The 11,950-nt window shown below is 43.2% G+C and overlaps 1 protein-coding gene and 1 non-coding gene across 2 annotated transcripts in view; both read right to left on the bottom strand.

The window, feature by feature from the left end:
* The window catches only part of LOC117128145, a 734,122-nt gene that overhangs the window by 485,988 nt on the left and 236,184 nt on the right, over window positions 1–11,950 (bottom strand). The window lies entirely within an intron of this gene.
* LOC117128677 lies at window positions 9,052–9,157 on the bottom strand. Its single transcript, XR_004452071.1, has one exon. It is a non-coding gene; the product is annotated as a small nucleolar RNA R71 (small nucleolar RNA).

Below are 11,950 nucleotides of genomic sequence, written 5' to 3'. Positions count from 1 at the left end.
TGGCCAAGATAGAAGTTTAAGGACGTCAGGATGCTGAGACTTAACCTTATAAGAGAAAGAAGTCAGCTACGATAAGCTGTCCAGAAGCTGGGCGATGCTTACGGGAAGCTCGATCAGCTAGACGTAGCTCGGTCAAGCTCAGCCTAGCTCGTTCCAAGTTAAGTCAGCTCAACCAGCTGGACTACTAGCTCACTCAGCTGAGGCAGCTGGGAGTCAGCTCATCTCAGCTCGATGGACTGTTTGGGTTTTGGGCCGATGGTCCGGGTCTGGGTCAGTGGCGGGCCAGGAGGTCCGGCCATGTGGTCCATGAGTCGTTGGGCTCTTGTGGGCAGGCCGTGGGCTTGGGTACCAAGTCTAGGCTTGGGTTGGACGTGCCTATAAGGTCTGGAACCTTCCATTTCCGAACAGGTACGATCTGGACCGTTGATTGTAATCGATGGCCAAGATCTGTCCCCAAAAAGGATGCTTCGAAGGGATGTGTCCCTTCGCACATGACCTTTGGTTGCCTATATAAAGGATGCACGACCAGAGATCAATTCATTCATTCTCATTCAGTCTCATTCTGTCTGAGACAAAGGATACACGTCCTAAACAAAGGGATCCCCCAATGAGAACCGAGGATCCAAGCTGGAAGGGCAGGATCCGGGATCAAAGCCATAAGGGCACGATCCGGTTCATGGTGAGTATGGCTTAAGCCATATGAGGCCGTGGCTTATAGAAGTCACTGAGGCCAAGAGGAAGACCTATTCCTGGAGGGAAATAGGCGCAAAGGACCAAGGGTCCAAGGGCGCTTAGCCGAGAGACGAACTGACCGATCGGTAAGGGCTATAGCGGTTGTGAGTGGTTCTATCTCTGTCTCTTTATATTATTATGTCTATATGATATATATATGAAACGTGATAGTGAATCATGTTACCACGTCATAGACCCTGGTGTCATGGTTGGTTACGTTGATCGCTAACCATAACCGATAGGTTGGATCAAAAGGGTACTAGTCGCCAAAGGTTTCGTATTGCCAAGGGTCATGAGTTACCAAAGGTTGTGAGATACCAAAGGATGCAAGTAACCAAAAGGTACGAGATACCAAGGGTTGCAAGTATCAAAGGGTACGAGGACCAAAGGGTACCAATGACCAAAGGGTGCATCGTGATCCCAAGGATGCAATGTATCGTGATCCAAGATCTGTGATCATGTCGTGCTCCAAGAGGTACAATTGTGTCGTGATCCAAGAGGTACGAACGTGTCGTGATCCAAGAGGTACGAACGTATCATGATCCATTGGATGTGAACGGGTCGTGACCGAAAGGGTATGAACGGGTCGGGACTAAAAGGGTACGAACGGAACGGGACCAAAAAGGATACAAGTGATTCAATGGTTAAAAAGACACCACATGCATTATGTTGGGCGTGGACCCACATGATGGCAATGGGTTGTCAGTTTGGTCAATACATGAGTGTAAGGATATAGCGAAGGACTTAAGGGCTAGTGCAATCCGTACAACCTGATTTATGTATGAACCATAATCCATGGTTAATGGATGGATGTTTCTAGCCGCAAAGGCTAAGTAAGATATCTTACAATCAACTTCGGGTTGGTGAGTAGGATAGGCGCCATATGCCTTATGTAGGGTGTAGACCCACATGATGGCAATGGAAGGCCGGTTATGTCAATATCTTCTAAGTAGACGATGGCTTATCAAGTCTAGTGGTTGGATCATGTTTCATGACGATGGTTCAATGGCCGAGCACTAGTATGGATAGTCACGTTGCTGGAGTAAGAGTATTGATATGATGCTTCTAGATATCAACCTTGGTGTTGATAGCTTCGAGGTTGGCTAAGAGTCATGACGAAGTGTATGGCTAGGAGTATGTGTCGTAGACCATAAGTACTGAGCCTAAGTGTGATTGTCCAAGGAAGATCGTGTAAGATCTGATCATGGTTGAGTATGGACGACCTAACCTCTGAATGATGGTCCAAGGTGTAACACCCCCGATCCGGAATAAATAAAAGTTAATTAGTTTGCCATGCACCAATCAAACAAGAACATGCACGACGAACTAAAGAACTCTAACCAGATCGAAGATACTACTACCACGTGCCCGAACATTTGATCTGAGGTTCCTAGATCAGATCCGAAATCCTAAGATCATATGTCGAAGAACGGATTTCCTAGCGATTCCAAGTTAAGGCTTTGCAACCCGAGTTTGAAACCGTTAGTTAGTTCGTCCCAGACTAGGACTAGTATCATATGGAATCCAAGCATTTCACACACCTTTTTTTTATTTATATATACTTAAGGTTCAACCACATCAAAAATTTATACATGCTCGGCCGATGTTCAAAACCATATCTTACATATTACAAAACGTACATGCTTGCAAAATGTAGCAAATCTACACCAACAGCTTTGTGCTCCTCCGATCCCAAATGGAACCTACTACTACGGGTTACCTGCAAAACAAAGAGTCTAATGAGCAACTATTTTGCTCAGTGAGTGGGGTTTCCTAACAATTATTTATCCCCCCATTATGCATCATACATTAAGTAACAAGGATCAATTATATTAAGAAATATGCAATGCAAAAATAAAGCAATCATGTAAAAAAGCATCCACTCTTCACGAGTGGTTAGATCATTATTGATCATCGAGGACTGCCTCTCGCCATTGGTTCCTATCTTGATACGAAGTCCATAACACATCCCTTCTTGCGCCCATTGACTCTAAACACAAAGTCTAAAAAACTGATGGCCCGGATAACACACTTGCCGCATCGTCATGCAGCTACACGATCGAGGGTAGCTAGCCCTATCACACGTGTCTTCGCGTCCTGCCCGGAACTAATTTTGGTAAGGCCCCAGACAAGGCACGGGCCTCGAGTGGACACCAATGACTCTTACGACACTCCACCCGAGTGTCGGACTCTCACGGATCAAGTCCGTGGATTTACGGGTTTCCCCGTTAAGATATGATCAAACATGTTATATTATCTGAGCGGAGGCCCAAACAATATAATGCAATGACATAAGAATATGCAACACAACATCAATGTATCACAATCATGTTATACCCCTCGAGCCGAAGCCCGACGATATAACTCAATATCTTTCACAAACATCAATCATTATCATATCATTATATATCTAAACGCGCAACCTAGCAATGCATCAGCCGTTACTCTTGTTTTGCAGGCGCTAGTCGCACACACAACAATCATAACCCATAACCGAGACTCACCTCAACACTTAGATGAAAGTTTTGGACTGGAAACGCTTCTATCTCGCGGTCGGCTTCACTTTAAACTTTTATCGGAAAACTCTAGAGCTTTAGAAATATAAATACAGGAAGGGGTAGGTTAAGAAAGGCTATCCAAGTTCTAAATAAAAAAAAAAAAAAGAAAAAACAAAATCTAAATAAAAAGAAAGCTAAAGACAAAAACATTTTACCTTAGGGTTTCGACTTTTTCGAGCTGCTATGGTTAGGGTTCTAAGCATGAGAAATGACTAAGGGGGTGGTCTGCTATTTATAGGCTGGAGAATGAGCTCAGGAGAAGGTTTAAGTCGTGGGTTACAAGCAGGAGCTGTCCTGGGTACCCCTTGCAACCAATTGGAGAGAGATTGGTGTGCAGCCACAAATCTGTCCAATTAAAACAAGTTTTGTGGCCAGCCACCAATTCAACCAGTAGGACATAAGCAAGAGCTGCTTGGAGGATTCTCCAGTAAAGGAATAACACATATCTAGCTGCTTAAGGAGGTAGACAAGCAGCTGCATCCTCCAGAAGCTTCCGGATATGCTTAACACATCGTAGATGGGCCCGAATTGGCCGTATTTAAATCCCGAACGTGTTATAAGCTTATCCGAGCTGGCGGAAATGTTTTTCCTTGACAAAAACCTAGATTTCTTAGACCTAAACATTTCTAAAATAACTCTAAGGTCATTCCTATCTTAAGGCCTTATAATAAATTTTCGATTAATTTTCTCGTCCGACTAGGACGTTCTAGGCCGAACCGCGAGCATTTTCAATCCACTAAACTTCCTGAAGAATGTATTTCTTCAGATGGAAAACTATTCGAAGACTTTCTAAATTTTTCTTATGTACCTTGGGATCCACAACATCCACGGGAAAAGATCAATCCGACTTCCACTTACTTGAGTAATTTTTTCGGATGTTACAAGATTTTTCCCTGTCTGCGTTTTACTCTTTAAAGAGGGTAATTACATTCTCCCCCTCTTAATAGAATTCGTCCCGAATTCTTAGTGGTTTGATGCTCCACCCATCTGATCTTCATCATCTTCCAAAAACAGTTCAGGATGAGTTGCTCTAAACCTCTCTTCATCTTCCCATGTCACAATTACTCGACGCTGTTTTCCCCAAAATACTTGCACTTGAGGAATCTCTCGATTCTTCAGTTTTCTTATTCGTCTTTCTCCGATTCGAAGTGGTCCTTCAGGGTAAGTGAGGTTGGAGCGAAGGTTTTCAATTCGTTGCGGCTCTACTTCGGTAGGATCTCGTATATGCCTTCTTAACATTGAGACATGGAAAACTGGGTGAAGTGCCATATCTGATGGTAACTCTAATTGATAGGCTACTTCTCCAACCCGTTGCATCACTCAGTATGGTCCTATATATTGAGTGGCTAACTTTCCCACTTTTCCGAATCTATCTCTCCCTTTCTGTGCGGCCACCTTCAAATATACCCAATCACCAACTTGAAATATTACTTCACGTCTATTCTGATCGGCATACTTCTTCTGCATGTCTTGAGCTTTCTTCATATTCTCTCGGACAATCTTTATCTTTTCTGTTGTTTCATCTACTACATCTGGTCCTAACATATGTCTTTCTCCAACTTCAGCCCAACACAGTGGTGTGCGGCAAGGTCGTCCATATAATGCCTCATATGGGGACATTCCAATACTTGCATGGTAACTGTTGTTATAAGAGAACTCTACCAAAGGTAAGTATTGTTCCCATGTACCTGACCAGTCTAAAACACACATCCTTAGCAAATCTTCCAAGGTTCTGATTGTACGCTCCGTCTGCCCGTCAGTTTCAGGGTGAAACGCCGTACTCATATGAAGATTAGTCCCCAATACTTGCTTGAAAGCTCTCCAGAATTGAGCCGTAAATCTTGGATCACGATCAGATACTATGTTGGCAGAAACTCCGTGTAATCGTACTATCTCCTTTAAGTAAACTTCTGCCAGTACTTCTACCTTGTCAGCAATTCTAATGGGTAGAAAATGAGCAGTCTTAGTTAGTCAGTCTACCACCACCCATATAGTATCATTCCCTCTTCCTGGTGCTCGAGGTAGTCCCGTTACAAAATCCATAGCCACTGACTCCCACTTCCATTCTGGGATTGGTAGGCTTTGCAATAATCCTCCCGCACTTGATGGTCAGCCTTAATTTGTTGGCAGGTCTGGCACTGAGCTACCCACTTAGCAACTGATTTTTTGATTCCTGGCCAGTGATAGTATCGACGTATATCCTGGTACATCTTGGTGCTTCCAGGATGAATACTTAATATTGAGTGGTGTGCGATTCTCAAGATCTCTTCTCGTAACTCCTTTCTTACAGGTACGGTTATCCTTCCGTTCAGTAGGAGGGTTCTGTCATCAGCTAAATGATAACCACTATCATTTCTTCCGCCTGGTTCTTCAAGTTCTTTTATAATCTTCTTTAGCTTCACATCTTCCTTCTGCTCTTCTCGAATTCTTTGCAGGAGGTTTGCTTGATTCACTGCTCGCAATCCCAATGGCTCGCTGCCCTCGCCTTCTATGGCTGAAAGACTAATCATCTTAAATTCTGCGTTTAAGGCTTCTAAGTCCTTCTCAATAGCTGTATCACTTCTCCTCCGACTCAGTGCATCTGCTACCACATTCGCCTTTCCTGGGTGATATTGGATTTGTAAGTCATAATCCGTGATAAACTCCATCCACCTCCTTTGTCTCAAATTCAAATCTGACTGAGTAAAGAGATACTTGAGACTCTTGTGATCAGTAAAGATTTGAATCGTCTCGCCATAAAGATAGGATCTCCATATTTTTAAAGAAAATACCACTGCGGCCATCTCTCATCCTGCATCAGTACACAACCCAGTCCTACTCGAGAAGCATCAGTGTATACTGTGTAAGGTCTTCCTTGAGTAGGTAATGCAAGAATAGGTGCTGTCGTCAAAGCTTCCATTAATTGTGTAAAAGCCTTTTCCTCTTTCTTATCCCATTCAAATGATATATCTTTCCCAGTCAGCCTCGTCAAGGGTTTGGCCATGATGGAAAAGTTCCTCACAAACTTTCGATAATACCCAGCCAATCCTAGAAAGCTTCGAACCTCGGTAGCGCTGGTAGGGCGTGGCCAGTCCTTAACTACTTTAACCTTTTCAGGATCTACTGCAACTCCCTTCTCTGACACTCGATGACCAAGGAACCAATCTCCCTTTTCCAGAAACTACATTTACTAAACTTGGTGAACAACTTATGGCTTCTTAATCGCTCCAACACCTTTTGGAGGTGCTCTGTATGTTCCCCTTTACTCTTGGAATAAATAAGTATATCATCAATAAAGATGATTACAAATTTATCCAAGTAATCACGAAATATATCATTCATCAAGCGCATGAAAGCAGCCGGCGCATTAGTAAGACCAAAAGGCATTACCACAAATTCATAGTGGCCATACCGGGTCCTAAAAGCCATCTTCATGATATCGGACTCTAATATTGGGATTTGATGATATCCCGATGCCAAATCTATCTTTGAGAACCAGCTTGCCCCCTGAAGCTGATCCAACAATTCATCGATCCTTGGCAAGGGATACTTGTCCTTTACTGTAACATTGTTAATCCCTCTATAATCGATGCATAACTGATATACCTTGGATTTGACCCACTTTTATCCATGGTATATAAGTATTTTATTATATATATATCTATGTTTTCTACTCTTCTAGGTATGTTTTCAGGTTCATGTGCATTTCGGAGTAAAGCTATGACTTTGGAGCATTTTGGAGCTTAAAGGACATTTCACCCGAGCTGACCACGTAGAGGTCGACGAGAGGAAGCACAATCGATCGATGCGCATAAGGGCTGACGATCGATATCAGGAGATGCCTAGATAGATGAAGATTAATATCGATCGATGTACGCAAGTACCATCGATCGATGTCGAGACACCAGACACACGACATTTTGGATTCAGCAGATTTAAAAACCAAGGCCAAGCCAAATTACCAAAATGCCCTGACGAGTTTTTAACCTAGTAGAATATATACTGCCTAAGTGTTTTGACGGCATAGAGCTTTTTCTAGACCTAGTTTTGTTACAAGTTTCATTTGGGAGAGAAGATCACTTGTGATTGGAACTCCTTGTTTTCATTTCTTTTCATCTATGCTATGAGTTTCTATTCCTTTATTGTTATGAATTGATTTGCGATGTCTGAGTAGTTCAATTATTAGATCCAGGGTTCAGATAGGTTTGTGGGATTAGCCCCAAACTATAGATCTACTATGTTGTGATATTCATGATAGATTTGTATTCATTGCTTGTTTTAGCCTTGCTAACTAGAATTTGATCATAGGATTGCATACTAAAGCACCCTTGTTATCCCATCCTAACATCTATCTATCATACTAGGACTGCTAGAGAGGGCTAACCGCCAATTTAGTATCTTAGTAGGGCATTTCATACTCGCGCATAGGCCTGGCTAGAACCCGTCGATTGATGTCCTCAACTGACAATCGATCGACGTTGGCAAAGGTGTATCGGTCGACGTCTAAATAGACCATCGATCGACACTCTCTCGTCGTCGACATACTAACCGTTGAGACACGAGATCTAGTCTGTTAACCAGTGGTACATGCGACAGCTGATCACTGAGTTAAGCGAATGAGCTCTTATATATCATGCATGCAACAGTTAGGCATCTATAGGTATTATAATCTCCAACACCTGAATAGTGGCCCTGCATCTAATATCATTTCCAACCAAGTTACATTTATTATTTACTCGCTTGTTACTATTGCTATTTCATTTAAACATTTGCAACCTTTAGAATTAATAAACACTAGATTTAATTGTTCCCTAGCTCCTTGTGGATTCGATCCCTAAGTACTACATTTGAACCTCTTTTGATGAGAGTAACACTCCTTAGGGTAATTTGAGTGGTATCAAATTTGGCGCTGTTGCCGGGAAGCTTTGATCGCCATTAGATTTAGTTTTATTGATTCTTATTCTTTTCTCTACCCCTTTTCTAATAATCTTTTTCTTGTCTTTTCAGGTGCATGCCCAGCGATACCAGAAGCAACAAGGAGAAAAACTTGCTGTTCTCAGACGATCCTGCTCATTTGGAACGCACCATCCGTAGAGGTCAACGTTCCACATCGCTCGACGCAACAAATTCGTCATCGATCGATACGCACAACCAACCATCGACCGACACCAGACCATCATCGTCGATTGATCCCAATAGTTCGACAACGATTAATACTACACCGCGTACGTCAATCGATACCGTGTCGTCAAAAATGGTAAACATTATTATTCTAACTCATGACGAGAACGGAAACCTGTATCACCAGGCCGGTCATCTGCGTAATGCAACAGGTCAGAAAATAGATGCTCAGGGGACTGTAATCTCTGATGTTGATGCTACAGGAGCTGCTCAACCTGTAGATGGGGACGCTCGATCGAAACCACTGGCCGACTACAATCGCCCAGATGAGTACTATTCCAACAGATCAGCTATTCGACTTCCGGAGATCCAGAAACAGAATTTCGAGCTGAAGCCTCAATACTACACTCTCGTGTCGCAGATACCCTACTTTGGGTTACCGCACGAGCATCCTATGGACCATTTGGAACGGTTCGAGGATCTAATTGCTGCTATTCGGATGGAAGGAGTCCTCGAAGAATACCTGTTGTGCAAGCTCTTTAGATACACGCTGAATGGAGAAGCGATGCACTGGCTTAGGCAGCAACCCACAGGATCTTTAACATCCTGGACCGACATCAAGAATGATTTCTTACGAAACTTCTTCGATCGCGCGCTGAAGAACTTCGGAACAAAATTTCCACATTCTCACAGAAGGCTGGAGAGTCCTTCAAAGATGCGTGGATTAGATTTAGGTTCTTCCAGCGAGACTGTCCACACCACGGATTTAACGAAGTGCAGCTGCTAAGCACTTTCTTCCGAGGTCTCGCCTTACAGTATCAAATGGCTCTTGATACGGCGAGTGAAGGAAACTTCACTACTCGGAATCCGTTGGAAGCTGTGAGACTTTTCGAAAACCTTGCTAACAGCAGCAGCACCAAAAACACTGACTCTGAACGGAAGAAGTCTGTAGCCTCTATCGAAAAGGAACAGATGGACGAAGTAAGAGCTAAGTTAGATGTGGTGCACGAGCTTCTTAGGAAGCAAGTCTGTTCAGCTGAAGGAGAAGTAGCAGATACGGAAGGAGAAGAAAATGTGAATTACATCGGAGGTACCAGATTCTAGAAATTTGGATACCAGGGCGGACACAGAAATTTCTTTGGAAATGGCCAAAGAAGTAACCAAAGTTCACAATTTCAAAAACCCTTCAACAACAGCAAAAGCTACTCGAACTCTTACTACCAAAATCCACCACCCCAGACTCAGGAAAGCAAGATCGAAGAGATGCTTGATCGAGTATTGTTGGGACAACAACAAATCACCGTGGATTTCAACGGTAAAATAGACTCCGCCTACAACAATCTGAACACCAAAATTGAGACCTTAGGGACTCAGGTGAGAAAACTTGAAACCCAAGTAATTCAGACGGGCGAGACTATAAAGAGGCAAGAAGCTTTCGCCAGAGAGGCAGGAGCCGACAAAGGGAAACACCACGTAAATGCCATCATAGATGATGATTTCTGGCAAGTGGTGAGAAATGAAAAGCTCGAGGAAGGAGACTTCGAAATCGAAAGCTCCATGAGTCTCGGCGGTTCTCAATGGTGTCGACCGATGTCGATGAACTCACATCGATCGACAGACCATGATGAAGATCGATGGACGGATTACTCCAGTCATCGAACGACGTCGTCCGCTAAATCGACTGATTGCAATGCGGTTCGAATTCTAACTCATGAAGAATTCGCAGCTAAGCATCCTCACCCACCCTCCCCTTTCTATGATAAAATCGATCAATCGGTTGAGCCAACCATCGATCGACAGAGTGAGTCCGACGTCGATCGTCACAACACACCTCCCATCGATAGACAGGCACCTCTGACATACCGAGTGCGGTTACCCTCAATCGATAATGATTACATCAACGCACTCAGACCACTACCTAAACCATTAGCTAACCCACCCGAACCAAAACCCAACCCTTTAAATAGTACACCAGAATCAGTTCAAGAAGAACAAGAATCTGAAGGGAGAAGGTTAAGGAAAATAAAGGAGAAGATTCCTAAAAATCTTAAGAGGAAAGCTAACGATAAAGAGATGGATGGTTTCACTAAGAGAATCCTCAGAATCCCAATCGAAAAACCTTTTGATGAAGCTTACTTCACACACCGGTTGTGGATGTTCTTCAGAGAAACAAAGGTAACTGAGGAGGACATTAGGAGAATGTTTCATCAAGTCAGAGAAAAGATGAAACACAGGATCACATTGACGAAGAAGAGTGATCCTGGGAAGTTTGCAATACCATGCGTAGTCAAGGGTGTTGAATTTCCCCATTCAATGTGTGACACAGGAGCATCAGTTAGTATCCTCCCTAGGATCATGGTAGACCAGCTTGGTTTGACCATCGAACCTTCAATGGAATCCTTCACCTTCGTGGATCTTTCAGAGAAACAATCAGGAGGAATCATAAGAGATCTGGAGGTACAGATTGGTAATGCCCTTGTCCCTGTAGATTTTCATGTCCTAGACATCGAGCTTAACTGGAACTCTTCACTTCTGCTTGGAAGATCTTTCCTAGCTACAGTAGGAGCTGTGTGTGACATGAACAAAAACAAATTGTGTCTAACGCTCATAGACCCAAACATCAACTACAACCCCATTGACCTAAGAGAAAGGTCATTAATTCTGTGGATTACGGGAAAGAACTTGGCTTCATTGGCGCATGCCATTGTGGAGCAGAGTATGAATCAGAGTACGAAACAGAGTACTCGGAATCGATCGACACCCCAACCTTTCCATCGATCGATTCCAATGAGTCAACGGTGACCGATGACCGCAACAACACGTCACTCAACGTAATACACCCAGTTGACCATTTCGCTCCACCTAATCATTTATACCAACATTTTGCCTTCCAACCAAGAGAGGACATGATGATTATTCCATAGGCAGTTGGGCAGACAGTGGTTTTCATGAAAGTTTTGCAGTTGACACTGTAATTGCTTCACCTAGTGAGGAACATACAGAGGAATACGATAAGGATTATTGGAAAGAACGTGCAATAGAGATGTCTTTGCAGGATGAAAGACTTGAAACACATGAGTTCACCAACACATTTCCAACAACGTTCGACGCTGTGCACTCCACATCGGTTGATACCCACCCTCGTCCAGCAAAACAACCGCTCACATCGATCGACACTCACACAGAAACATCAATCGATATTCGCGCCGCAGCGAAAATACAGGAGCAGGAGAATATTCTCTCCCCAACTAGGTTTAAAGATACCTATATAAATCGTTTTGCACCCCCGAAACCACCTACACACATCAGAGCAGACACACAAGCAAAAAAGATGAACACTCTTCCATCTACATCAACAGAAAAATCCATGAAGATCAATCATCTCAAGAACACAAGTTCTGCAGAAATTACTCTGCCATCGATCGATGCAACTGTATCTACATCGATCGATACTACTCTAAACCATAATCTTTCTATTTCTAAACTGAATGATTATGCAAACATTGATTACGGTTTTCTAACACCTGATGAATTTGGTATTTTCAGGGACCCAGATGGCA

Source organism: Brassica rapa, chromosome A09, assembly GCF_000309985.2.
Source record: "Brassica rapa cultivar Chiifu-401-42 chromosome A09, CAAS_Brap_v3.01, whole genome shotgun sequence".
Classification (NCBI taxonomy): domain Eukaryota; kingdom Viridiplantae; phylum Streptophyta; class Magnoliopsida; order Brassicales; family Brassicaceae; genus Brassica; species Brassica rapa.
Note: the sequence above shows the minus strand (reverse complement) of the source record. Positions and strands in the feature narration are given on the sequence as shown.